Consider the following 14,424-nt stretch of genomic DNA (forward strand, 5'->3'; position numbering starts at 1 on the left):
CTACTAATGCTTTATTCGAACATTACGGGATTGTTTTTCCTACTCATCTGCACTAGCTTATATTTTTCTGCATTTAGAGCTAGCTGCCATTCATCACACCAACTAGAAATTTTGTCTAAGTCATCTTGTATCCACCTACAGTCACTCAACACCATCTTCCCATACACCACAGCATCATCAGTAGGCAGCTGCAGATTGCTGTTTCTCATCCACCAGATCATTTATGTGTATAGAGAATAACAGTGGTCCTATCAGACTTTCCTCGGGCACTCCTGATGATAATACAGAGACTTAGCAGCTCACTCCACTTGGGCTCAGTTTTCAAGGCTGTCACTTTACAAGCCAATATGGATACTTACTTAATAATTTACTTACTAAACTGGAAGGTGATGAATGATAGATGAAAATAAATTTATCAGACAAAAATTTGCAAATACCATGTCTTTTACCAATAGAAGCATATCTGAAAACTACAGGTAGACCTGCAGTTGGAAGTGTGTGGATCAAGTTTCCATTGAAACAAGGCAGAAGTTATAACCTCACAACTCCCCCTCCATTTCTGCCTACATGACACCTATCCCAGTAGAGGATACACTAAAAATGAATAAGTCATTCAACGTATTATAGATGATAAGGACAAATAACATACAAATATTTTTTAAGTGTAGGGAGTTAAGATTCGGATTTTATGTCTGGGTAGGGGTGCAGCCAGGGGAGAATATCCCTGGGACAATAAAAGTGGTGCGAGGTGTTCCTCCCCAACTTTACCCCATAAGTTGACTACTAAAATGAGTGCTTTAACTTAAGTAGTAATATACGTTTTCCCACATGGAGGTTAATAAACAATATGCTTTCATTACATCATCAGCACGAATACATGGTAATCACTAGCTGAAATGTAAATTATGGCGTAGGTCGAGTGGGTCTGGACATGCCACTAGGACATGCAGACTGTCAGGGTCACTCTGGAGGTGTACGGGGGAGGGTTCTCTTGTTGTAGTACGTAGATGTATGTGTGGCACGTATGATCAGTACGGATGCTACAAAGGCGCAGTTTCTCTTCGAGAGAGGCGAAGTGGCATGCCCCCCCCCCCCCCCCCCCCCCCTTCTTGATGGAGACTTTTATCCTTTGGAGTTTGTTGGCTTCCCACTACTGTAAGATACAGCAACTGTAAGTCAGATTCTGAAATTTGCACTGCCAGCACATTTATTTTGGGGATTCCATTAACTAATGTAACAGCACGATCACTGACTGAGATGCCTATTTAGGTCAGCATCCAGAGGAATGACATGGAGATTCTGGTTTGTGGAGATCATGATGGTGGAGATCAATGGCTGAGTCCATGAGTAATTGTCAATCATCTTCGAACTTCTGAGAAAGTCTGTGCAAGAGAATATTTCTGTCAGGTTGAGAGCTCTGTGCCTTTGCTTTAATTCTGCCTTGTAGATACTGCATACTTTGGGCTGTTCATAAATTTTTTTGTTGATATATCCGTATCCAACTTCTTCATTGTTCTTGGAGACGGCAGGGTTGTACTAAAGGTGGCATAGACATGAAGGGCTGAACAGAACCTATGGTGATGAACATTAGGGTCTATGTGATCCTTTATACCACAAGGGACATCCATTTGCACAAATCGAGGAATACATCAGTGAGAAAACTCCATTTGTGGGTTGTGTGACCAAATTATTATGGAGAAAATGAGCTCCCAAACCATGCCTTCTAGTGTAACTGTTGTTGTTCTCCACGTTTTCAAATGGTTCATAAAAACAACTGATGTTAGGGTTCTGGAAAAGTCACATAAGAGGGATGGTCTGACCCACAGTAAAAATCTTAAACTACATAATTGAGTGTTGTTGGAGATGAACACTCAAAGGAGACTACTGACAGGGTTCGTGCAGAAAACTCCAGTAGCAAGGTGACCTCCATGGAAATGCACGGAGTCTAGCAGGCCTAAAACTGAAGGCGCTGTTCGCCTGCAAGTGTCCATTCCATAGTCTGATTGAGTTAACGTCAATGACTGATAATATTTTACTAGAACTTGTCAACCCGCCAAGTGCACAGGCACCAAGGGATGGAAAAGTATCATGTTGTTATTTTATATCTACGAGAGGCCTTTCCTTATGACTGTAAGTGCACACTGTTGCAACAGTGTCATTTCATCCAAGTAGCATTATATAGTAAACACTACTACCAACAGATGTCTACTGTTAACATGGTGTATGTAGCAATCATGTCGTAGGTTTCGACTGTTGCTGCCTAAAAACTCGCTCATGTTCAGCAATGGCGTTTGCTACGATGTTGTAGCATGTTTAAGGTCAGTGAGCAAGTGCTAAAACAAATATGTTATCTGGCCAAAGGCTTCTGATTTTTGCTGACTGAGGACAGGTGGAAGACTGAGTCAGAGTGCTTCAGTGTAACTGATAGAATAATAAGTGAAATGAAAAACGGGTCGCACATGTATCACACCATTTGTCTGATGTTAATTTCCTATCAAGAAAACACTTTAAAAGAAAAAAGCTCTGTATATTATCTTGAAAAATGTGCAGCTGATTTTGATGCCAAATGCAGCAGAGATATTAATAGCTGCTTTCAAGTTCCAAGTGAAATGTCTGAACACGAACATTCACACAACTTCCCATTTGTAAATTTTAAGATTTTCTGAAGTATTTGTTCAGAAATGCTTATGCTAACATCAAAATAGCTTTGATAACAATTATGACAATGGAAGTGACTGTAGCATCTTGAGAATGGAGTTTCAGAAAATTAAGGATGCCAAAAAAGTATTTAAGGTCAAATATTGGTGCAAGTAGACTGTCAAATTTAGCCATCTTGTTGACAGAATAGGACACATATGCTAAATTTGACTTCAATGGCACAAACAAAGAATTTTCTTTGCTCAAAACAAGGAAATATGAAGTAAAATTAAGTAATAAGCACATTTTGGAAAGGGTCAGTTTCCCAATTCTTAATTATAGCCCTTTTTTCTTTTATTTCTAATCTGTAATTTATGTACATTCTCACTCCACAGAGGCTTGTGCGCTGATATGACACTTCCTGGTGGGTTAAAACTGGGTGTCTGGCCAAGACTCAAATTCAGGACCTTTGCCTTTCGCAGTAAAGTGCTCTACTTGCCCGTGAAAGCCAAAGGACCAGAGTTCAAGTCCCGGCCCAGCACACACTTTTAATATGCCAGGATGTTTCATATCAGTGCACACTCCACTGCAGAGTGAAAACTTCATTTTGGAAACATCCCCCAACTGCGGCTAAGCTATGTCTCTGCAATATCCTTTCTTCCACATGTGGTAGTCTTGCACGTTTCGCAGGAGAGCTTCTGTGAAGTTTGGAAGGAAGAAGGTGAGGTACTGGCAGCAGTAAGGCTATGAGGACAGGTTGTGAGTCATCCTTGGGTAGCTCAAGTCAGTAGAGAACTTGACTGTGAAAGTTAAAGGTCCTGAGTTCGAGTCTCAGTCCGGTGCACAGTTTTAATCTCCCTGGAAGTTTTATTTTCAATTTATGTACTATTAATGATTTATATGAACAAATAAAACCTGTTATTTAAAATACAAGGTGATTACAATTAAAGTTACAGTTCCAAAATGCTGCTAAGAACGACACCAAGTTTGAATGAAATATTATGGAAGAAGTAGGAAACTTCATGGAAAGAAAAAAAAATTATGAAAATTTTACCAGTACATGGTACTGTAAGCAGCAGAATATGCAAAATAAAAGAAGTGGGGTGCACAGCTGTTCCTCTGTTTGTGTCTGCAAACCACAGCATGACTGTCTCAATGATGATTAGCACACTGCCGGCAAAGCTTTTCACAAGAACAGTGACCACATGAGCTCTGCAGAAGTTCCTGACAGTTAATGTTATGAAAAAAAAGGCATTGGTCCATTGTCTGCCAAGGAACTGGAGAAAATGATAATGAAATTCAAAAGACAGGCTATTTTTAAGTGCAATGTGGCAGAGGGAGGAAAACAACTGAATCAACAGTAGAAGCGTGGCCACAGCATTACAGGAGGGGTCGAGCAATGGTGTGCAGACATGTAGTGTATGGAAAATTGCCCTAACTTTGGACATGCCTAATGCATAACAATTTACGAAACATCCTGCATTGCTAGCCATACAAAATTACCCACGATCAGGAGTTGCTTCATGCTGACCTGCCCGTAAGACAAATGTTACTCTAGAATTTCTTGCTCATATGGAAGTGGACAATGAATGGCCATGGAATTCTTAGGACATACAAAGCCCATTTTTATCTCCATTGACATGCCAATACACAAAACTGTAGAATATGGGAAACAAAAAATCCACTGTCACATTAACAGGTATCACTTCATTCTGCAAAGGTAACTGTGTGGTGCACGTTCATGGTGTAGTTCATCATAGGGACATATTTTTTCGAGGTGATGGGTCCTGTTATCTGTACTGTCACTGTCAAATGCTATGAGAGACTTCTGTGCACAAACACTATTCCAACCGTTCAAGAGCTTCCATGGGTAGGGTCATTTTTATGCAAGATAGCACTCCTCCCCACACTGACACAGCCAGTGAAGCAGTTGTTGCAAAGGCATTTTGGAAATGTGAGAATAATCAGCCATCATTTCCCCACAGCCTGGGCATTCAGATCACCTGATATTAATCTGAGTGACTTCTGATGTTGTTGTTGTTTTTTTTGGGGGGGGGGGGGGGGGGAGGAGGAAGGAGACCAGACAGCGAGGTCATCGGTCTCATCGGATTAGGGAAGGATGGGGAAGGAAGTCGGCTGTGCCCTTTCAAAGGAACCATCCTGGCATTTGCCTGGAGCGATTTAGGGAAATCACGGAAAACCTAAATCAGGATGGCCGGATGCGGGATTGAACCGTCGTCCTGCCGAATGCGAGTCCAGTGTCAGTGACTTCTGACTGTGGGGTTATCTGAAAGATAATGAATTCAGTGCTCCGATTACAATGTAGCTGAACTGAAGGCACACATTGTGCATCACATTCCGAATGTGACCCCTGAGACATTCCACTCTGTCGTGGAATGTGCTATTTCTCAATTTCAACTAGTGGCAGAAAACAGTGGACAGCATACTGAACATGTCATGTGCCAGTCTCATACCAAACACTGATTTCACTGATTTTTAAGCAGTTCTTGGCCTCATGACAATTAAAAACCAAGTTTTCCTACCCTATGTGGTACAGCCTTGCCATGGTGGATGGACTTATCTTACTGACAATGCCACAACTGTTGAAAGATAAACTTATGCAGTCATGCATAACGCACTGTTGGTTTAATGTGCTACTTGCACCATACTCATCATACTGTGATTCATCTGTCATTTGTAGCCAAACCCATTTATGTTATGACGTTTACAGTACCATCTAGTGGGAAAATTTTCATTTATTCTGTTTCCATAAAATTTCCTCCTTCTTTGATAATATTCTGTTCAAATTTGATATCGTTCTGTGCAGCATTATTTTGTTATTGTTTATAAACTGGAACTTTAATTATGATCAGCCTCTATATCTTACTAAAACACTGTATAGTAACTGCCATAAACAATAAAATATATACACTGCCTGACCAAAAAACTGTGTCATCCAGAAGATATGGTCTGATGTCACTATGACTTCATACACGTACACACCATCAGTGGGTATATAAATGAATTTCAATTCTCTGTGATGTATAAAACAGCCACCAAAGTGCATTAGTATTATTCGTGTTTAATGTTGTTACCAAGCCTGATAGGTTACTGCATTTACTCGAATCTAAGCCACACTTTTTTTCCAGTTTTTGTAATCCAAAAAACCGCCTGCGGCTTAGAATAGAGTGCAAAGTAAGCGGAAGTTCTGAAAAATGTTGGTAGGTGCCGCCACAACTAACTTTTGTCATCGAATATATGTAGCGCTACACAGGCATGTTTGCAGGCACATAGCGCTACACAGGCATGTTTGCAGGCACAAAGATAAATACTGGCACCAAAACCTCTGCATCAGCAAAAAAAAAAAAAAAAAAAAAAAGAGAGAGGAGGTGGAAGACAAGCCTTTTTTTCCTCCGCCCCGAGTTTCGACCACTGCATTTTCATACATTATCCATCGAAGTAAAAAAAAAAAAAAAAAAAAAAAAAGTGGAAGACATAGGGGGGTCATAAAAACACTAGTGTATAGGGCCAATAATATTTGTGAACCAGGCTACTTACAAGAAGAACTAATCATTTACGAATGGCCTTTGCGAAAAATGGTTATACGAAAAATGAGATTAACCGAGCACTTCACCCAAATAGAAAAATGCCTAAAAATAGGAGACAGCAACAACCATCAGCTGGAAAAGTATTTCTTCCGTTCATCCATAATATCACGGATTGCTTTGGAAAAGTACTAGCCAAGTTTCAGGTAGAGACCATTTTTAGACCTACTAAGAAAATTAGTGAATGCCTAAGATCAACAAAAGATGCTCGTCACCCCCTAGCCACCCCCGGGGTGTATAAAATTCCGTGTAGTTGTGGCAGGGTTTACATAGGAACTACAAAAAGAAGCATCAATACACGGTTGACGGAGCACAAAAGAAACTGTCGCTTGGGACATATCGACAAATCGGCAGTAGCGGAACATGTTTTTAAGGATGGAGATCACAAAATAAAATTTGGTGAAACAAGCGTGCTAGCGAGGACGTCGCACTATTATACACGTATGTATAGAGAGGCAATTGAAATCCACAAACATCAATACAATTTTAATCGTAAAGAAGAAGGATTAAAATTGGATAAGATATGGCGGTCGACGTTGCATCAATCACGTGACAATCGATTGCCTGCAATCGAGAGAACAGACGATAGCCAGAGATAGCTGCACATCGACGCCATGTGACGTATGGTGGCACCCCCTACGATCTCTATATAAGCGGCGGCCCCGGCTCCTAGCAGCCAGTCGTCGACTCACCTCGGAAGATGTTCTCCGTAGTTGAGAATGAAACGTCAGGGAGAAGAAGTTCTACAGATCGACCACGGCAACTTAGCCCGGAAGAATTTACTGATAAAGATGCCGGCCGTGAAAGCCTACATGGAATGATAAAAGTTAGATCGCTAAAAAGGAAAATGTTAAGAGACAGTAACTGACATATGCACAAATGGCGGTATTACAGATAACGAAGTAAATAGTATACAGCTTTCAGAGTGCACAGAATAATACAGAAAATTACAAAATAAATAGCTAAAGAAGCCTAATGAATGAAAACAGACTACCACTCATAATCAGCGCCCTCTGTTAGCACCAACTCCAGAACGTCGCATTGGAGAGAACTGGTTATTCTATATTCGGGTCACTGTTCAGTTTGCGACCATGTCACAACTTGCATAACCTTTGAAATCCACAACAGGGTTGCTGTTAAACTGATTGGTCTGTAGCTGCCTATACTGTGGTTTTCTTTGCTAGGTTTCAATACTGATAAAATCATACTTCTCATCCAATAGGTGGGGAAAAAGTCCTCCTGCTTGATCTTGTTAACCATCATCAAGATACTTTGATCATTTGAGTCACCAAGTTAGTGAAGCATTTGATTGTGTAAGGAATCCAGGCCTAAAGAGCAGCTTCACATTGTGCTACTGCAATGCTGAATTTCCATTCTGTGATAGGGATGTTATCGATCTACATGTGTCAGGTGTTAAAATGTAGAATATTGCAATACATAAAGATTCGATGTGGCTGAAAATTGTTTGAAGCTGAAATTTTGACTTAGTATGTGGCCGGTAATTTCGCTATGTCAAAGGAATTGGTATGAAGTACTCTTCAATCTAAAATTCTGTTTTGCAGCGGTATCTGTACCCATTGAATCAGTGTATTGTTCCCAACAATCCTACTTCCATTGTTTGATTACATAATGTGCGTTTGCTTTTAATTAGTTTATATAATTAAATGAAACAACAAGTTCACAGTTACCAGTCACCGTTTTATTTATTTCCACGACGCGTTTCGAAGGTTTAAACCTCCATCATCGGGTGGATTTACATTAGTAAGTATTACATTTGTGTGTGTGTTGTGTTACGATTTTTGGAGGAACTTGTGTAATCAGTACCTATAAAAGGGGTGAGTGTGAAAAAGCAGTGTATTCAGTGACATGTGAATATCCATACTGTAGTCATCCGATATTTGAGAATGAGAGCACATGTAGACTTGGAACAATGTTCACACATAATTTCAAACCTCTATGAAACTTATTCTCCGGACGAGCCCCACAAAATGATGAAAGCAAAAAAGGTTATTGCTTACTACTGCCACATGATGCATGACATTTTAATTTATTACTTCTTTACTGCTAACTCTGTGCCACAAGTTCATCCAAAAATCGTAACACAACACACACACAAATGTAATACTTACTAATGTAAATCCACCCGATGATGGAGGTTTAAACCTTCGAAACGTGTCGTGGAAATAAATAAAACGGTGACTGGTAACAGTGAACGTGTTGTTTCATTTAATGTCAGTAACAGTCACAGTAAAGCCTAACCTAAAAATGTTCGCATTTATAGTTTATATAATATTAACTGAGTACCTGGCATTGTCCAGATGTGTATTTATTCCAATCTTTCATTAGTCTATCTTCTCTTTCCACTCTATCTGCACAGCTCCTTCACCCCTTCTCTGTTCTCCACCCCCACCCCCAGCCTGTCCATCTCCTCCTTCCCCTCTGTCTGTTAACCTGTTCCTCCCCCTCTGTCCATCTACTCCTTCCCCTTCTGTCCATTTCCACTTCCCTTACTCTATTTCCTCCTCCCCCCTCCATTTGTCAAGTTCTTCCCCTCTCCCTCTCCCCTCCTCCTTGTCCCTTTCTCTGTCCTTTTCCTCCTCCCCCTCTCTGATCATCTCCTCCTCTCCCCTCTCTCTGCCTATATATTCCTCCTTGTCTCTGCCCATTTGCCATTCCCTCTCTCTCAGTCCATCTCATACTGTATCTGTAATCATCTACTCCTTTCCCCTTACTGTCTGTCCATCTCCTCCCTCCCCTTCTCACTTCATGTTATCACAATCACCCCAATAGGATGCTAGCAGTTCTTATCCCCACAATATTTCTTCCCCGTCAGTAACCAATTTGTGAACCCAGTTTGATTGAGATCGTTCTAGGGGTTTAGAATGAGCTTTTTACCTGTGGCTTTGTAAGCGTATGCATATGTGAAATATATTTAACATATTCCACACAAATTTGTATACATATTTCACTTGTATCTGCAGCAAATTTCACCCTGCAGTTTCACATTCGTGCAGCACAATTTCTATGAAGTCGTATCTCTTGAACTATGTGCTGTACAATAATATAATTTTGCAGGTACATTCACTGGTATATTCAGATACTGCATGTGAAATGTGTTGAGAATCGAATTAGTAGTAAAGACGTGATAAATTAAGACATCATGCATAATGTGCCAGGTTTTCACAGATCTCACGAGTTTATGATGTCATATCTCCTGAACTACATGTTGCACCATGATTTATTTTTCTATGTAAATTCAGGAGGAGGAGGAGGAGGAGTAGGAGGTGATTAGTGTTCAACATTCCATTGACAGTGAGGTTATTAGAGGCATAGCACAAGCTCAGTTTAGGGAAGGCTGGAGAACAAAAGCAAGCGTGCCCTTTCGAAGGAACCTTCCTGACATTTGCCTTAAGCGATTTACAGAAATCACGGAAAACCTAAATCAGGATGGGTTTGAACCATTGTCCTCCTGAAAGAGTCCAGTGTGCTAACCACTGCACTACCCTGCTTGGTATGTAGATTCAGCAGCATATGTTGATACTGCCTATGAAATATGTTGCAAACAGAGTTAGCAGTAAAGAAGTAATAAATTAAAATGTCATGCATCATGTGGCAGTAGTAAGCAATAACCTTTTTTGCTTTCATCATTTTGTGGGGCTCGTCCGGAGAATAAGTTTCATAGAGGTTTGAAATTACGTGTGGACGTTGTTCCAAGTCTACATGTGCTCTCATTCTCAAATATTGGATGACTACAGTATGGATATTCACATGTCACTGAATACACTGCTTTTTCATGCTCACCCCTTTTATAGGTACTGATTACACACTTTTATTAGGCCCCTGCTTGGAGGATGTTGAGGGCAGAAGATTGTGATCAGCTTGGAGCACTATGGATGATGAGACAACCACTTCCTTCTCCGAGAGCAGCCAGCTTGTAGATTATAAATGAAATCAATACATAATCGAGTAATGTGTTGCAGAAGTGTCACAAAAATTGATGGTGAGTTACTACAAGGACAAGATCCAGCATCTTCGCTCACTTCTGTAAATAATATTAATAATCACTATGCAGAACACTGCACATGGATCAAAACTGTATTCTTATGGTGCACAATACTGTTATGTAGCTAAGATTGGCAATGAGTGTACACATTCCGAAGTGGCACAAACTCTGTTGACTTCCATCAATCACAGAAGGGCCAGTGCGAGATGAGTAGGTGGTTTTACCACCCCTGCAATGATTGGCAGACAGTAGGTGATATGTGTACCAAGTCTGGTTGAGATCAATCCAGTGGTTTTGGAGATCTGTCACATCATAAATTCATATGTATGTACATCCATTTTTATAATATATATGGAATAGATTACTGGCAGAGGTATGTCTCATTTGTCATTCTAATGCTTTTTGTCTGTTTTCTATGGCCTCAGCTATTTCTTGAGACCACCATAGAATACATCACTATAGGCACGTAATTGTATCACAGATTTGACACAAAGACTGCAGAGTGCTAAGCTGATCACAGAAAAGGTGCCAGGAGTGGCACTAAAAATGCACTGGAATCTTTGTATTCATCAGATAAAGGTTGAAATCCAGAAGTTGGGTGCTTGACTAGTTGACCTCTACTCATTCCATTGTCACTGCATTGCACATAATTGTGTATGTTGACATCAGCCAGCAGGATAAGATATAACAATTCTTCCACCTTCCAATAAGATACATCCCTACTTTTGGGGGGAGGGCGGTGGGGGAGGGGTTCCTAAGTTGTGAATTATTACCAAGGCAGACAGTCCGATTCTAATGGCTATGGCCTAATGGTGGTGTTCTGTAGAACCTGCTCACTAAAAATGGATGGTTGCACCAATGTGCAAATGCCCCCTGAAGCTCCTATCATGTAACTAAAGACATGGTACTTTCAACCCGAGACATGGTTTTCCGGTAATTGCGATTCTTGCAGTGCAACACATATGTGGAGAAGGGTGACATCAATTTCTTGAGTTCTGCCAGGTGGTGGTATTAACTGCTAAAGTTCCATTGTATGAGCATTAAAAGAGAGGGAATATGAGCAGTGAAAATGAAAGGTGAGTTGTTTCTGTTTCCTCCCCAGCTTCCCTTACTATTGGTGTAACATCCTCTGTCTACAGGTACTTCTACTGTAATGGGACATTCAAGGCCCAAGAGTTGTAACAAAGAGGTTCTTGATTTACATGTTATTATTATTTTGCAAATGTGTTCAACACAATGTTCTGCCATGGTTCAGAATGTCTGCCCAATATAAGACTTCCCACACTGGCATGGAATATTATATAAGTCATGTTTCCTAAGGTGTATATCAAACCCCACGCCAATTTGGGATACCTTATACCAGGTAGACATGCCAAACTGTGCAGGAACGTTGTGTTGAACACCATTGTCATACAAGCCTGGGACAACCTGAGAAATCAGCGGTAGTTTAGCACTGCCTGATCATGAGGCATCATATGTTTTACAAGAAGACTTAAGTTTTATATTCAGCATCATATTTCTGGAACCATGTTCTTAGGGAGGCCATACATATCTGTACAGCGGGCAATCTTATCAACAGTGGTTTTCAGTTAAGCACTGCCTGGATTCCAGCTGCCATTAAATGAAAACAGAAGAAACAAGAGTTTCCGATTCATGACTCAACACAGGGAATTGCTGACGTGTGATTCAGTTTTTAAGCACAGGAGTGTCCAGTAGCACAATCTTTGCCCACAGCACATGCACGGAAGGCCTTTCTGCAGCTCCCGCCAGGGGGCACAAGTGCTGCTTTCCTCCAACTGAATCTCAATGTAGAGAAGTGTAATGTGCTGCAAATACACAGAAAGATAGATCCTTTATCATTTAGCTACAAAATAGAAGGTCAGCAACTGGAAGCTGTTAATACCATAAATTATCTGGGAGTACGCATTAGGAGTGATTTAAAATGGAATGATCATATAATGTTGATCGTCGGTAAAGCAGATGCCAGACTGAGATTCATTGGAAGAATCCTAAGGAAATGCAATCCGAAAACAAAGGAAGTAGGTTACAGTACGCTTGTTCGCCCACTGCTTGAATACTGCTCAGCAATGTGGGATCCGTACCAGATAGGGTTGATAGAAGATATAGAGAAGATCCAACAGAGAGCAGTGTGCTTCGTTACAGGATCATTTACTAATCGCGAAAGCGTTACGGAGATGATAGATAAACTCCAGTGGAAGACTCCGCAGGAGAGACGCTCAGTAGCTCGGTACGGGCTTTTGTCAAAGTTTCGAGAACATACCTTCACCGAAGAGTCAAGCAGTATATTGCTCCCTCCTACGTATATCTCACAAAGATACCATGAGGATAAAATCAGAGAGATTAGAGCCCACACAGGGGCATACCGACAATCCTTCTTTCCACGAACAATACGAGACTGGAATAGAAGGGAGAACCGATAGAGGTACTCAAGGTACCCTCCGCCACACACCGTCAGGTGGCTTGCGGAGTATGGATGTAGATGTAGATGAGTGTATTTCACACACACATACTGCCAGGCCCTGGCCAGATAACTGTCTCCCCCCCACTCAATTATTGTCAGCTGCATCTTGTAGCAGCGACAACAGTATCTATCACCATCTGAAGATGTCGAACAGCTGTATTGATGAAATATTCTGGGATTCACACAGTATGATCCGGTGGCAAACTCGAGAAGAATATTTGCAACAGATATGTTAGGAAAGCCTGAAAAATTTTATTATTATTACTATTTTGGAGTGCCAGCCTTTGACATACGACAGGTTATCAAACATTTTATGTTCCTGTATCTTCTTTTCCTTTTTAAACATCAGGCAAACTTGTGTCCAGGACGAGTGAAAATAATATGGGTAGTTTGTGGACTGTGGAGGTTGTTGGTAAGTGTGATTGTCATGTGGAGTTCAGCATTTCCATATATACTTCTGAAGGAAAGTGACATGATATATAATCAAAAAGGAAACACTGAAAACATGTCGAGCTTAATGTCATATCTCTATAACATGAACTTTATTTTTTCTGGCAAAATGTAAATATGAAGGTACCTGAGTCAGCCTGAGTTTTCTTTGAGCCTCTCTATATGCATCATACACCCTGAATGCTGCAAAATTCCATGTTTGAATTCTTCATCAAATTGGAGCATTAGGCCTCTTTAAAAGATAATTCCGTTGGTCACATCACTGCTTTTGTCTGTAATAATAGTGAGAGGGATACCTTCTAACTTTGTAGAGGCTCGATGAGAATGTGTTTCAGTCAAGGCTTTAGCAAATAAGGATACATTTTGCATTTTTTCCAAGGAGCTTGTCCATTCTGCCTCTGTCATATACTGCACAGGCGGTGATTTGTTCTCTACTGTACACAATTCCCAGTTTATTTGTGAATTGTTCTCCAATAAATGGTATTTTTGCACCTACACGGAAGTTTTGTCTACATTTATGTTGCACAAACAATACTGTCCTTAGCAGAGGGCACATAACATACCAAACTCACTTCACCTTAATCCTGTTCTACTCACAGATGTTACATATGCAAAACAATTGTCAGTACCCATCTGAACAAGCACAATTTCTCCAATTTTAACACTGTGGTCATTATGTGAGGTGTGCTGGAAAAAGCAATATATTATTTCGTTCTAATTGGAATGTGGGTTCAGCATGTTTAGCATAAGACTCTTTACGACACACACTACATTTGTTGTCTCTTATTGCAGCTTGTTAAGTATTTTTATAACACTCTCTTGACAACAAAACAAAACCATGACAAATCATGCACCTCATCTCTGAATCTTCTTTTTTCTTTTATTCTGAGTTGGTAGGGCTCCTAGACCAATAATCAATACTTAAGAACTGGTCTAACTTGGTGCTTGCCATCAAGACTGCTCTCTGATAAGGCTACACCAGAATCTAGCATATAAACTGGCCCAGAACGGGTCTGAATCAAATGGGATGCAATCTGTGGAGGGTGCAATGAGTGTGCTACTGGTTTGGCTTAGGTACTATTATCGTGGACTCTGTTTGTCCTAAGCGGAACTCTGATACAGCATGAACTGGACTTTGCTTTGGAATACAGACTAAAGTTAGATAGCACTGTTTCCGAGGAGCATCCTATATAGAACTCTTGTTGTAAATAAACCAGGGTAAATTCCCACTAGCTTGTGTGTAACTC

At 40.5% G+C, this 14,424-nt stretch overlaps 1 protein-coding gene across 2 annotated transcripts in view; it reads right to left on the reverse strand.

The window, feature by feature from the left end:
• The window catches only part of LOC126470144 (ERI1 exoribonuclease 3-like), a 112,495-nt gene that overhangs the window by 26,309 nt on the left and 71,762 nt on the right, over positions 1–14,424 (reverse strand). The gene's annotated exons all lie outside the window — the stretch shown is intronic.

This window comes from Schistocerca serialis, chromosome 3, assembly GCF_023864345.2.
Source record: "Schistocerca serialis cubense isolate TAMUIC-IGC-003099 chromosome 3, iqSchSeri2.2, whole genome shotgun sequence".
Lineage (NCBI taxonomy): Eukaryota > Metazoa > Arthropoda > Insecta > Orthoptera > Acrididae > Schistocerca > Schistocerca serialis.